General features: G+C 37.2%; 1 protein-coding gene across 1 annotated transcript in view; it reads left to right on the forward strand.

Moving 5' to 3' along the window:
- Window positions 1-15,745, forward strand: part of LOC128737898 (microtubule-actin cross-linking factor 1) — a 401,187-nt gene that overhangs the window by 40,660 nt on the left and 344,782 nt on the right. The window lies entirely within an intron of this gene.

Raw genomic sequence — 15,745 nt, forward strand, 5'->3', positions numbered from 1 at the left:
ACCTTTAGTCGTTCAGCGGGCTAGTAGTAAATAGTGGTACTACTGATAGTAGTTGTAGTAGTAGTAGTAGTGACCTTCTGCAATGCCCTTTTCGTGCTTTACGAGACATATGCGCCTGCTGTGTGTTTCTATGAGTAAACATTCCGTTGAAACATCCTATTAATAACACATTAACACTGAAGTTGAGATGGTGTGACTCAATATGTGACTGAAATTCCATGCAAAGCCTTGAAATATTGGTCATATACTTACTTTATGACTGGTCAAGTTGTTATCCTTGATTTTAATGTGGGTTAAAAATGTCAATAAACTTATTCAACAAAATGTGACATCTTCTATTTGTGATAAGAACAAACTCTGCTGTTTTTTGACTGTATATTTCTGTTAAAAACAGGAAAGCTTTGTGTAGTTATTAAAAAAAAAGTTTATTCTGAGTCAAATGGGCAAAGAGCCTCTTTAATATCAAATCACATATTAAAATTGCTTCCATTTAAATAAAAGATACGGATTTTATCCTAGAAAAATCAAGAGATATTGACATTTACACTGTTAAAGTTACATTCAATCAAATTATCTGAATCAAACAAACAATCGGTATTCTTTCTATATTTGGTGGGATCTGAAAGGACTGATTGATTATGAGCTGCTAGAATTGGTTCAAATCATTATGAATGAGCCCACAGTGATTGGTTTGTCCAAAGAAAACCAAATATGCACAAGTCTATAATTTTTCACCATGACAGTGCTCTACCACATGTTGCTATAAAAATCGATGGATATTTAAATGGCAGTGGCTGCTATGTTATACCTCACCCGCCATATTCATCAGACTTTTGATGTTATTTATCCACATTTCCACCACTTTCTATTTCATCGCTTCTATTGTTGGTGAGAAAGTAGGGTCGCAAACATATTTGTTTTTCTAATTTTCTATGTTATGCTGTGATCCACCCTCAATTATCCGGGTGCTTTGTTCCGCAAAACGCAGCACCGTCTATCAACAACAGTGTTGTTGTACGTCGTGCATACCTAGTATTAAATCATCGAAAGCTCTCTCGCATACCATAGTAATGCAGCCGCAAAAAAGGCACTGAAAAGTAATCGGAGCGATAGTGAAACGCGGCGCGGCAAGGAAGCAGCATCGATAAAAAGTATCCATAATGAGTAATCAACAATCGAACGAACTGCTTTTAGTGATCCATTTTCACAGTCTAGTTGCGAGGGCGATCGATCTGAAAACCTGCAAGTAATCCAAAGAACCACCGACCGCACCTCCTCCCAGCGCGGGCGGATATCCGACGACGATGTGGGTCCGGCTGTTGGCTCTCGTTGTTGGCGAGAAAATTCCTATCATACCCGTCGCTGTACATCGGATACCGACACGTCCGAGGTGTGACTGACAGCGCTGCAGCTGGTAGGGGTGGACAGACCTGTGCGGGAGGAACAGTTTGCCGAGCGACTGCGTATCGATTACAAGCTAATAATACGATTTGATTTGATCGATGATTAAAACATTCTCTGTTTGTTGAACTTCTTACTGGGACCGGACAAGCCCTGGAAAGGGCGGCACAGACAGGCAATGCTGAATGTTATTGAATTTCGTCACGGCATCCAGATCAGCGGCTCTTCAAATCCACTCTCGAAGGAAGAATGGTTCTGCGGAAAAGGAACTGTTGAACAAACAGTGTTAGGCGTTGTTTTTTGTTATATATGATACATTTCAGTAATGCCACATTATTGACGTTCGGAAGACCGTGTGTATAAATGCATACAGACAAGGCGGTTTCTTCAGAAGCATGATAGAGTGTCAGTTTCGGATCTAACCAAGTTCAACGAGCGACTTTAGAAATAAACCGAAGCAAAACATAAAATTGTCGATCACTCTTTGCTTGTCAGCTGTCGACTGGCGACGTATGATTGTCACAGTTGATTGGTCATATTGAGTAATTGATTTCGATTAGGCTGATTGATAGGTGCTGAAAATTTATGTTTGTGGAAAATTGAAACAACGGCTTCATGTAAATAAAGGTATTTGAATCGTTGATAGTGTGAAGTTTGACCAATAGCGCCAGTCTCTACACGGTTAGTGATTTGTACTATTTGACAGGTCATTCAGCTTTAACGCGGCTTGTTGTGCAGCTGCTCAGCTGCAGCGGAACGCTATGTGCGGGCATCCTAGCGAGCCCTTGACACCGGCTTATAATAAAATGTAAATATTATCGTAATAAACGATTTGTTTATAGACATTTGTGCTTCGTCGCTGAGAGTTGAGTTGAGTTTAAACAGAGTAGCGCTCGAATCCGTTCGAGATTGACGGTGATAATCCGATGGAACCAGCCGTGATCAATGCTCATTAGGAATGTTTATGTTTCGATGATTACAAAAATAAATTTCTTTTTAATCATTTGCGCGATGCGGGACGTCTTTCCGTTGGGAAGGTTGCTTTAGGGTTTTGTTTGCTACCTAACTAGCACGCTATGAAATATGTGCGAGAAAATGAGCAGAAATTAATTAAGGTTGTCTGTTGACAACCGGTGAAGATTATTGCTCAAATCTTCTTGGGTAAAGTAGCGCACAGTAGAATGAGCTTAGCAACTATTTTAATGTATTTGAAAACACCTTATGCACTTTGCTCTTATATAAACACTACTTTTTCAATCGTGATACTAAAAATGTATGTCAATTGTTTAGTTACTAAAGTTAAAGAAAGGAATCTTCGTTTTACCATCTTATTTATTATTTGAAATAGAACTCGATGCGTTCATTTAGTATCGAAATCATGAAAATCGGTTCAGTCGTTCAAAAGTCATGATTAAAATAAGTTTGTTGAATATGAATATATGGTACTACCACCTGCCTTAGCAGAACATCCGTTCATAGCAATGAGCCTATCAAGTCAAAAAGAGTTGAACATATTCAACGATTGGTCATGCTTCCCAACTCTTGTATGAAGGGCCAAAAGGGAATTAGTCGATAAGCAACATCACTTACGTACCAGGGATTTAGAGAATCTCCTTCCAAGGGCTAAGTCACCTGAGTCAATCGTTGAATAAACCGTCTTAATGCAGAATGACTCCAGCAGGTGGGGAGAAGAGCCCGCTCATTATCCACGATGTGTTGTTAATCGGGCAGAGATTAACCCTAGAAACTTGACTGTTTCACTCTCCCTAGGCCCACCGCTTCAAACAAGTGCTCTGATGGTCCCTCCTTCTTCCCGATTCTAGTTTATTTATGAATTGTGGTATATATGGGTAAAAATAGAACAATCTCACCAGCAGTCCTTCGAATGGAATAGAGTTGAATAGAGGAATAGAGTATAGTGGAATAATTAATTTAATTTTTCTTCTGGTATCCAATATCCATGTGCAGTATTAACACTCGTATTGGCCAAAGTTTTCACTATAAAGCAGTAAATGCTTCGTAAGCTAAAACGAAAAAAATAATTAAAATAACTTATATTATGCTTACCAGATCGTGTGGCTCCACCGTCTGCCCAAAACCTCGATTATGAGATCAGGCAGCCGGGAACCACACAGTATCGCACCTTCTAGCTTGGCTACTCAATAGAGCATTACCGGGTATGGCCACGTGGAGGCGCTAGGTATGGGCTTAGGATAGCTAGAGCTATATTGAACGCCCCTCATTTGCCTTCCCCATTTCATACCCTCATGATTAAAATAAGTTTGTTCTGCGAAAACTCCTGTTGATCCGTCAAAAAAACCTATGTATGTTGTTTTATTCAGGGACTTTTAGGAGTCACACTATTTTGGAATCTCTAACTCCCTAAGGAATTAATGAAATGTCGTGACAGAGTCGATCTGAAAATGCCTCACTAATTTACAAAAATAAGACTGCATAATAAATCGTGGAAAAAGGCTTTTATTTCATGGAATTTCAGTATTAAAAAAATCTATCATTGCAATTATCTCGAAATTGACCTTAACATAGATCTCAAAGTAGGATTCAAAGTTAGTCTTAAATAAACCCTAGTCTGAACCAGAAAATGGGCATCACAATGGGCCGATCTCGAAATGGACTTCGAAATATTCCTCAAAATGAACTTTAAAACGGACCACAAAATGGACATTAGAACAACACTGGATCTCTTTGAACATCTTCAAAATGTGCCTTAAAATAGATTTCAAGGTGGGCCTTAAAATGGACATAGTCTTCAAAACGGATCTTAAATTGGTCCTAACAATGAGCTATGATTTGGGCTTCAAATGGAGCCTAAAATCCTTGAAATGGATGGACCAAAAAACTAAAACCTAGATGCTACATTCCGTTATCGAAACTTGACCTTCTGCTTTTATACAGTGAGGAAAATTCGTTTAAACGCATGGTAATATTTTAATGTTTTAACAAAACAACATATTATAAACAAACCATAACAATATCAGATGGTGACAGTCTAAATTTGTAATATGCAGCAATGCCGATGTCAATTTAAAGTCTTTCGAAAATTAAGAAAAGTACAAAAATGGGTTTTAATAAAGGAAATTCGTATAAACGCACTTTAAATTTTATTGGTTCAAACAAGGATGTAATTAATATTTTAACAGTTAATAACAGTTAATATTTCGTTTCCTTTCCGTTATTTCGAATTGTTTCGAAAATCCTGTCCGGCATCGAATTTTACCAGCTTTTGCAGCGGTAGCAACAGGAATGAATCTCCAAGATTCTCTAACTGCACCTTTGAGCTCCCGTACTATTCCAAACTACCTTCCACCTTGGTAAACAAGCCACACTAGAATGCCCCAAAGGTTTTCGATCGGGTATAGCTCTGGGCTACGTGCAGGCCATTTCAAAACATTGATTTCTCGCTCGTCAAACCTCGTCAAAGTTCACTTACCAACGTGATGGCTACGTTATCTTGCTTGAATATGAAATCTTCAGCCATAATATTCTCGGCAAAGGGAACAAGGACCTTTTCCAACAATTCTACATACTTTTCGGAATTCATCGTTGTTGAAATCATCACAATAGGGGGTTTTCAGTTTACGAAAATGCAGCCCAAACTATAAGCATTCCACCACCATTGTTTCTTCTCAGTTTGACTTCTGGTTCCTTCCTCAAATCACTCCTGTAGTAAGCCAAGCATTTGGTACCATCTTCTCGACCGAAAAAAATACACTGCTTCATTCTCTTTTCCACGACATGTGCTTTTCCACGAATTACAGCCTAGCTTGGATATGAGTTGGAGTAAGATTAGGTTTTTTGGCCTTTTTTGTGTACTTTAAGTATCCACATTCTTGAAATATCTGTGCAATACGCTTGTTTGTAATCGAGATTCTCAGTTCCTCCTTTATTTCTGCAGCAGAATACCTTCCTGTTTCGCCCAGCTGCGCTATTCGATTTTGGTCGCAGTTTTTTATTTTGGCGTTCCCCTTGGTACACTTTTTTACACCATATTTTTCACCTTTCTTGACAAGATTTCGAATTGCTACTTCGTATCGGTTTATTCTTTTTGCTATTTCACGGTTGTTTGATTCAACATCCTTCAATTCACGGGTCAGTTTTTGGCTTGATTCGCTTAAATTCGTTCGTTTCGCCATTTTGTATTCTGTTTATCAAAATAAAGCTATCAGTTTATGTTTTGCTTACCTATGCAATCACAGTATACTAAAATGACATCTAACTAAGGATTTGTCCTCTCAGACACGACTAAGGCTATTTTTATTAGTATGCGTTTAAACGAATTTTCCAAAACAACATGAAATGTGTTATCTTATCGGAGTCATGAGTTGCATTCAAACCAAATCAATATATGCACAAAATCTACTCTCAATTACCAGTCGCATAGTGTTGTATTGACATATTCTTTTTTAGTTGTTATATCATATCAGCCAAAATTGACCATGCGTTTAAACGAATTTTCCTCACTGTACAACAGACTTCGCAGCCAGCTGTTAGAGTACAGGACAATTGCAGGCCCAGTTGCTATGATTCTATTGACTCTAACAGCCTCTTCCAGTCGAGATTCGAATATACGACGACTGGCTTATTAGGTCATACCTCGAGGCCAGCTGGGAGACGTTGGTCCAAAAAATAGGCCTCAAAAAAGTAGATGTTAAAATGGACCACAAAATAAGATTGAAAATGGATCTCAAATGGAACTCAAGATGAACCTCAAAATGGACTTTTATTGGAATTTTTATTTTATTTTATTAATCACAAAATAGGCCTTAAAATGGTGGATATCAAAATGGAAATAGGCTTTGAAACAGGCCTTAAAATGAACATAAAAATTTACCTTCAAATGATCCTTATAATATGCTTTAACATCCTAAGTTAAGTAGCGATAAGGGTTTTATTACACATTTATAATGGCTGTTATGACCAAAATTAGTCATGAGAATCGTGATAAGAGTGAAATAAAATTCATATTGTTACTTGGGACTCAAAATATATTTTGGTACATAGACCTTAAAATGGAGCTAAAACTAGTTTTTAAAATGGGTTTCAAATGGATAGCAAAACGGGCCTCAAAAAGGTAGATCTCAAAATGAGCCTAAATATAAGCTTTAAACGGTTGAGGCCGGAGCTTAAAAATTGGACTCAAGTTTGAGCTTAAAATGAACCTTAAAAGTGCCTTCAAAATAGTTTTTGATACTCTGAAGTCGCTTTTCACGCGACTATTTTAACGCGAATTTCGGAATTTCCGCGGTTTTTTTATGCGAATTTCGGAGTTTACGTGGTTTTTTACGCGAATTTCGGAATTTACGCGGTTTTTTCTACGTGATTTTCGGAATTTACGCGGATGTGCTCAAAACGTCTATTTTTTCGCGTAGTGTTAAAATCCACAAAGCTTTTTTTTTACGCCAAATTTTGGTTTTTTACGCGAATTTTGGAATTTACGCGGTTTTTTTCACGCGAATTTCGGAATTTACGCGGTTTTTTACGCGAATTTCGGAATTTACGCGGTTTTTATGCGAATTTTGGAATTTACGCGGCTTTTTTTACGCGATTTTCGGAATTTACGCGAATTTCGGAATTTACGCGGTTTTTTTACGCGAATTTCGGAATTGACCAATGAACCTACAAATGGACTCCCAAATTGACCACAAAATGGACCTAAAGTTAGGTCTCAAAATGGTGGTTCTCATTGTAGTTCTGATTAAGCTTCAAATTAGCCTAAAAAATGGACTTCAAAGTAAAGTTTGGAACAGTAGGCTTTGACAAAGTATGAAAAAATGACTTCTGGTAAATGTAAATTTTTTTAAACACTAACTGACCCGACAAACTTTGTATTGCCACAAATTAAACTGTGCTGTAGGGGGAAGTCCTGTATTACCGGACAGGCCTCTATGCCCGGACACTAGCGATCTCTCAAAAACAAGGAATGATAAAATTATTTGGAAAGAATAGGACAATAGTACCATTAAAGTTCTATTGTTCCATTCTTTCCAAATATTTTTGTCATTTTTTGTTTTTGAAAAATCGCCAGTGTCCGTGCATACAGGGTTTCCCCTTACATAAAACGTGATTCTCGGATGAACTTCGTCACAATCTCGTGTTTTGCAAGATGATTCATTTTGGCAGATAACTAACCTAAGGGTAGTTAAATTTACAAATTTTAAATTTTTCCCCACAGTCAAGTAGAAAACAACTCCTGCCCGCATTGCACAGTGGGCAGAAATGACCGAAAAACGGAACTTTTTGTTGCCGCTGTTTTTTTAGGGGTAAAAAGTGACTTTCCTTATGTAAAAAATCATGAGAAATGGATTGATGATGGTCTTAACGCGCGGAAATGACGTGAAGTAGCCCGTTTTGCCCCATTCCCCCTATTTTCTAATAGTTTTGGAAGAATTGTGTACAAACTTTCTCTAATTTGAGATTATATGGTAAGAAAATAATAAGAATCTCAGGAAAAAGATATACGAACAATTTTAGTTTAATACAACATAATCTAGAAGTTTGTTTTGCCCCATTTTATTTCAGATTTTTGTACTACAGGCAAAATGCCAATTCGATACTTTTACCAAAGATTTTTAAGAAGACAGGCCTGTTGTGCAGAGTTAAAATGTCAGAAGATCGAATGACGATCAAGTTTTAAACTAAAATGTCGTGTAAGGGAATGTTTTACCTTGTTTTACCCTACAACTTGTACTGAAATCAGATATTGTATTGATAGGAAAATGAGCAACTTTAAAAGTCCTCCAATTTTATTCAAATTTTGTGTGTTTGTTCTTTGTTGAAAAATTTTAGACCCATATTTTTTATTGGACGCCTAGAGTGCTCCTTTCTGAGTTTGAGTGATCAAAAAAATCGTCATGCTTTCTGATTTTTCTTCATTCAAAACTTCGTAATTTTTGAACCACTGAACCGATTTAATGATTTTGGTTCCAAATAAAAGGTATTTTAATCAACTTTTCAGAAAATATGTTCGGCTCCGGCTCAAAGTATTCCAGACTGTAAAAACATTGAAACTTTGAAGAAAGAGAGAATGGCAAACATGATTATTTTTGTGATCCCCCTAACTCAGGAAGCGGCACCCTAAGCGTCCAATAAAAATATGGGTCTAAAATTTTTCGACTAGGAACAAACACACAAAATTTGAATAAAATCGGAGTACTTTTACAGTTGCTCGTTTTCCTATCAATACTTTCTTAGATTTCAGTACAAGTTGTAGGGTGAAACAAACAAAACTTCTTGAAAATCTCTGGTAAAAGTATCGAATTGGCATTTTTCCTGTAGTACAAAAACCTTGAGTAAAATGGAGCAAAACAGACTTCTAGATTATGTTCTATTAAATAAAAATTTTTCGTATACCTTTCTCTTTAGATTCTTCATCTTTTCGTACCATTGAATCTCAAATTAAAGAGAGTTTGTACACAATTCTTTCAAAACTATTAGAAAATAGGGGTGGATGGGGTAAAACGGGCTACTTCCCGTCATTTCCGCGCGTTGAGACCATCATCAATCGATTTTTTTGTGATTTTTACCTTTGTTATACTATATAACAAAGGTTTAGGAATTGGTCGAAAAACACAAAGTTGATCTAAGGCCCGGAGGGCCGAATCACATAAACCAATCGATAGGGTTCGACGAATTGAGCAATGTCTGTGTGTGTGTGTGTGTGTGTGTGTGTGTGTGTGTGTGTGTGTGTGTGTGTGTGTGTGTGTGTGTGTGTGTGTGTGTGTGTGTGTGTGTGTGTGTGTGTGTGTGTGTGTGTGTGTGTGTGTGTGTGTGTGTGTGTGTGTGTGTGTGTGTATGTGTGTGTGTGCGCTGCTTATTTTCTATCGCCTATTTCTCGGAGATGGCTGAACCGATTTGTCTGCTATTACTTTTGTTTGAAAGGTATTATAGTGGAGAATATTGCTACGCTATTTGTTTCGTGGTCCGACTTTTTTTTTAAAGTTATAAGCAAAAATGTGAAAACTACGTGACACGATTTTCTCCGGAACCACACATTCAATTTCAACAGTCTTAGTACCAAATAAAAGCTCTTACTATTGCTAAACATTGTGCCAAGTTTTATTGAAAACAAACAAGTGGTTTAAAAGTTAGCCTTAAAAAACCAGTTTTGACAAGGTTCAAATGATCGCCTGTTTTTCAGAGATGGCCAAACCGATTTATGCGCTATTAGTTTCATTTGGCAGGTAATATAGCCGGATAGATCACTATTGAATGGTTTGTTGATTGGACGTTTAATTTGAAAGTTATGAGCAATCGTTTACACCACACCAAAATTAACAATTATTTATAATGATTTTAACCAATTTACCTAATTTAACCTAATTTCAATCATTTTTATATCAAACGAGAGGTTTTGACACTACGAATATATATACAAAATTTCATAAGAATTGGTTTTACCGGTCAAAAGATATTAACACTCGCGCCAACTTTTGTAACACGGTTACTCGCGCGCACAATAGCCCAAACCAAAGAAAACGTGCGTACTAGACTTTTGACTAGGAAAACTTGGTTTGAAGTTTATCAAACCTTTGGGAGAGTTTCTTGAAATTGAATGCTCTATCGTCTGATAGAATTTGAATTTTGATTAATCCCCCTAAAAGTGAAATAAAAAAATTATTTTTCTTCAGTTTCAATATAACACATTGATATGTTCTGCAAAGTTTTAGAGCATATTATTACAAGAAATTTTGCTGAAGACAGTAACCTTCTATCTCTTCAGCGAAGTTAGAGAAATCTTATTTATTGTATATGCATATGTAAAATCAGTTTGTCAATTTTAGCTCTTTTTGTAATTGTTCCAACCACGAAAGAAAACTTCTTTTCAGCTATTTTCTATTTTTTCTACGAGTTACGATGTTTACACAAGAGATTGGTGCCATATATGTAAAAGTACTTTTTTGTGTATTACAAAGCTGTGCAAACAGTAAAAATACACAACTTTGCTGAACATAGTATCCCTCTATGTTTGTTTGTTTAGGAACTGTAGAACTTTGATCATAAAAGATTCCCTGATTTTGACCCCGAATTACTCGAATACCAACAGATGGATACATTTTATACATTTTACATTTGCTGATAGTTTTGTTGCATACAGACACCATTTTTCCATATGAAGAAACGAAAGAAAATTCCAGTTGGGGCCGATTGCGGTACACCTTAATGCTGCTAGCTTCGTTTCTGTAATGTCGGTTTATGCTGATCTATTTTCCCAACAATTTAACGTATTAATGCATTGAAGAATTATGACATTTTGCTCATAACAAGTTTATTGAAAAATATACGTTAGATAAACAACGATTTGTAACTTTATAATACTATGGCGTTCAAAAACCTACACATGTTGTACAAAATACAACAGCGTGAGTAACCGAAGGTTAATAAAAATTGATGAAATTTATTAAAGAAAACTTTATTATTGTGAATCAGATAGAATGGCGTGACAGGAAATTATGCATAGTTCAAAAACCCATAAACTAGACCTTCACTACGCAATGTATATGTTAAAGAATATTATTCTTCTTACAACTTACTTTTACTTGCATTTACCCACATTAGTAACAACTTACTCAGCAATTTCATAAGAAAAGGTACTATCAAAATTTATAAGTGCCGTAAAACGGGCTAACATTGATCACCGGGGTAACATTGATCAAATGGACCATTCGCATAAATAAGTGAAATAAACCACTACTGCCAACTTTCCTGAACTGATCAATGTTTCCCCGTTTTACGGTACTTCTATTTCGTTCAAAGTTTGTAAACTTATTCAGTTTCCAAAAATTTTATGTAAACAAACGCACCACGCAATCTTAACCAATAGATGATTTATTTTCCGATGACTTGTCGATTTCTATCTAATAGCAAGTAAGACCGTATAACAAAGGTTCCTTTCACCACTAGGTGGATTAAATAAGGTTTTTACATATGAAGTCACTTTTTACCCCTTAAAAACAGCGGCAGCAAAAAGTTCCGTTTTTTTCGGTCGATAATTGCCAACTGTGAATTGCTTAGCCAGATAAAATAAAGCAGATAGTATTTAAATATTCGCCGTGATCATATACCATTTCGCCGAATACCATTTCACGGAAATAGTGATGTCCGTTAATCGTTCGATTAATTGAACTAATCGAATAACTATAAAAATATTCGAATAATTTTTAATCGAATACTGCCAGCACGAGTAGTTGAATTAATCGAATAGTTCAAAGGAAATAATTTGAATGCGAATAATCCCCGAATAATGACCGCTAATCGTTCATAATCGTTCGATTAACCGAATTAATGAAAAAAATATTCGAATATTTCTAATCGTATACCACTAACACGAACAGTTGAACCAATCGATTAGTGCAGACAACGCTCGCCGATTAATCGGTAATCGAATAATTGAAAATTTCGGACATCATTACACGGAAAATCAATTCTCGATTGACCATAACAGGGTGGCAACTACCTGGAAAAACCTGGAAAACCTGGAATTGTCAGGGAATTTGAAATTACCTGGAAAAACCTGGAATAATCAGGGAATTTTTTAACAAAATCAGGGAATTTTTCAAACAACCCCAATGATCGATTCATTGAGTAGTCAAGAACACTTAGAAATAGATAAAGAAGTACGGCACACAAGCGATAGATTGGGTTATCGATAATTAGCTCAGTGTTTTGCAAAGGGCCTTTTTCTGCGAGGCAAGTGAAGTGATATAACAAATTTAGTTTGCACTCACTTTGCGCATTTCGTTTGGCGTTAGTCAAGTCAAGTTAGAATCGAATGACATTGAAGTTTCAGGACGGACATTTTGCGGCATGTGACACAATTCGGAGAACATCGAAGTAAATACCAGTGGCACCACAGCGGAATTTGGTTTTCGAGAAAAATGTTGGAGAAAATCCACTGACTCACGGCAGTGAATAAGCTTGCCATACTGTTGAATGTTACAAGTTGTAACCGAAATGCGGGTGTAGCGACCCTATCTTCCACGTTACGAATTTTTGGTGCCGGAACTAGCTTGGAGCCGGAAGAGTAAATCCATATCAATCCATGCAAAGTGAAATAAGCCGCGTTGGTCAGAAAGTAGAACAGCCACCAGTGGTAAAGCGAAATTAAAAATTAGCTCAATTAAACTGCTTTTTTGCATGGCTTATGGCTCGGAGAACGAAAATTAAACATATGAACATTTCCGCGTGGCTGGCAGGAAAAGCACCACGGCGGGTCCGAGAGCTAGCCGCAATGGGCACTAAAACTCCGCTTGCGCCTGAGTTTGCGAATAAACTTGCGCGGAAAAAGAACAGATAAGCAACTCACGGGAAGAGTGTGATTTGCTGGTCGGCAGAATAAGAGAAAGTGATTGAAGAATTTGCCTAGGGAAATAGAGTAGGTGGGGAAATTTTTCTCAATACCTCGTTGATTGATAAACAATTCAAATATCAATGATCGAATTGTTAAAATTCTATGTAGTTAAAATTATATCGCAATATGAAACTTGGAATTTTATTAAACAACGGGATAAACCTGGAAACATCAGGGAATTTGGTTTTTCGTATCCAGTTGCCACCCTGCATAACGCGGAATATAGTGTTTCGCGAAATACCATTTTACGGAAAACGTTTTCGTGGAAAGTACTATTTCCCGGGGTCAAGAGGGTCAAGTTCTTAAGCACGTTTATACCCATGGCTTTGCTTTACTTGCTTGATTTGTTCTCGAGTTATGGGAAAATTTGTGTTTCATTTGTATAGAGGGGCCTCTCTTAAAGGAGGAACGGGTGTCAGTACACCATACAAAAAACTCCTGCCTCCTAAGATCCCCACATGCCAAATTTGATTCCATTTGCTTGATTAGTTTTCGAGTTATGCAGAAATTCGTGTTTCATTTGTATGGGAGCCCCCCCTCTTAGCAGGATCCTAACTAAGCATAGAAAACATTCCTGCCTCCTGAAACCCCCACATGCCAAATTTGGTTCAATTTGCTTATTAAGTTCTCGAGTTAGGGGGCTCCGTAGCCACGAGGTTACCGTGTCTGCTTTGACAAGCGACTGGTCGTGGGTTCGAATCTTAGTAGGCAAGGCATTCGATGTCAAGTGACTTTAGCATGGGTTTATTCTCAGGCCCCTCATTCACCCTTGCTTCTTGCTGAATTCTATATTTACTCTCTGAAGCCTCGTCACAGTACAAATATCCCTCCTATAGTTATAAGTGTACTGGTTAGAGGTACGAATGAGTCCTCGACAGGACGGTTATAATAGGGAATAGTACTGGCAGCAAGGAATAAGTGGGTAAAGTAGATCAAGCTTTGAAGGAAGGGTAAACCCCAATACATACAAGCACGCATAAAATTTAATAAGCATATCGCTCACTCAATAGCGATTATAGCAAAAAGAAATGCCGTGCAGGTCATACAGCAAACACCCGGGCGATATCACAATAGATCAACTATATTGGTCGCAGTGATGAGTTCGCACAAGAAAAAAAAGTTCTCGAGTTATGCAAAAATTTATGTTTCATGTGTATGAGAGCCCCCCTTTTAGAGGGAGAAAAAAATCCTGCCTCCGAAAATCTTTCACATGCTAAATTTGGTTCCATTTATTTCATTAGTTTTCGAGTTGTGAGGAATTTTGTGTTTCATTTGTATGGGAGACCCCTTCCTAAAGAGGAGATGGGTCCTAATTCACCGTAGAAAATATTCCTGCATCTTAAACAGTAGAAAAATGTGAAAAAGTTAGGGATTTAGGAATTATCTTAGACTCCAAGCTAAATTTTATCGACCATTATAACGCAATAATACACAAGGCAAATAACATGCTAGGTTTCATTAAACGTTTTAGCTACAATTTTTTGGATCCATACACAATCAAAACATTATACATTGCCTATGTAAGGTCAATACTGGAATATTGCAGCATTGTATGGTCACCGTTTTCCATCACGCACGAAGAGAGAATAGAATCAGTACAAAAACAATTTCTCTTATATGCCCTTCGTAAATTAGGTTGGACAACATTTCCTCTTCCATCATACGAAGCACGCTGCATGCTTATAAATATACAATCATTAAAAGAGCGTCGTAAATATGCAATGGTCTTATTTGTAAACGATATCGTTTCGCAGCATATTGACTCAGCAACACTTTTATCAAAACTGAACTTTTATACACCTACGCGGCAACTTCGTAATCGAAATTTATTTGCTATAAGCCATTATCGCACAAATTATGCAAAATTCGGTCCATTAAATCGTATGATGGCCTCGTACAATCAATACTGCGAAACCATTGACTTTACAATGTCTCGGCATAGACTTAAACATCACTTTCAGTCAACACGTAATCGTAACGCGTAGCGAACGATACAAAAGAATAAGTACACTTTTTAATCTTCATTTAATTATAAGACTTTTATATGAGAAAATTGTATATATTATACTAGTCTACATCGGTTGACGAAATAAATAAATAAAAAAACCCTCTGCATGCCAAATTTGGTTCCGTTTGCTTGATTAGTTCTCGAGTTATGCAGAAATTTGTGTTTCATTTGTATGGGAGCCCCCCTTCTGAAAAGGGTAAGGGGTTCTAATTCACCATAAAAAAATCCTGCCTCCTAAAACCCCCACATGGCAAATTTGGTTCCATTTACTTGATTAGATCTCGAATTATGCCGAAATTTGAATTACATTTGCATGGGAGCCCCCCTTTTAGAGGGGAGAGGGGTCTCTAACCATCACAAGAGTCTTCTTTGGCTCCAAAACCCTCTGTATACAAATTTTTACGTCGATTGGTTCAGTAGATTTGGAGTCTATAAGAAACATACAGACAGACAGACAGAAATTCATTTTTACCTTCGGTTTTTACACGTCAGGTTTACCAGCCAGCTGTTAGAGTACAGGACAATTGCGGGGTTAGTGCTACGATCCTGTTGACTCATACAGCCTCCCTTCCAGTCTCATATTCGAACATGCGAGGCCTGGCTTGTTAGACCAGTGTCGTACCTCGACGCCAACTGGGGAGCTGGAGCTCTGTAGACAGCACAATTATTGATAAACAATATCTGACCAGTCGCACCAGTGGCAGTCTCTAGGCCCGCTGGATGAAAAATAAATTAATGAAGAAGAAACTAGCGTGCACTGCTAGTTAAATTAACGTATCAAATTTCAACTGCTCAAGAAACAATTATTTCTACAGCTTTATACCTCTGCTGGATAATTTTTTTTGCCAACATTTTGCCCTAGTTATTCTGTGCTGTGCTGTTAACCAGAGGGTTTACAATACGCAATTTTTTACGCAATTATGTGCGACTGTCATTTATCGTACCATTCATTCAACGTTGAACAAGTT

The sequence above is a fragment of the Sabethes cyaneus genome, chromosome 2 (genome assembly GCF_943734655.1).
Source record: "Sabethes cyaneus chromosome 2, idSabCyanKW18_F2, whole genome shotgun sequence".
NCBI classification, from domain to species: Eukaryota; Metazoa; Arthropoda; class Insecta; order Diptera; family Culicidae; genus Sabethes; species Sabethes cyaneus.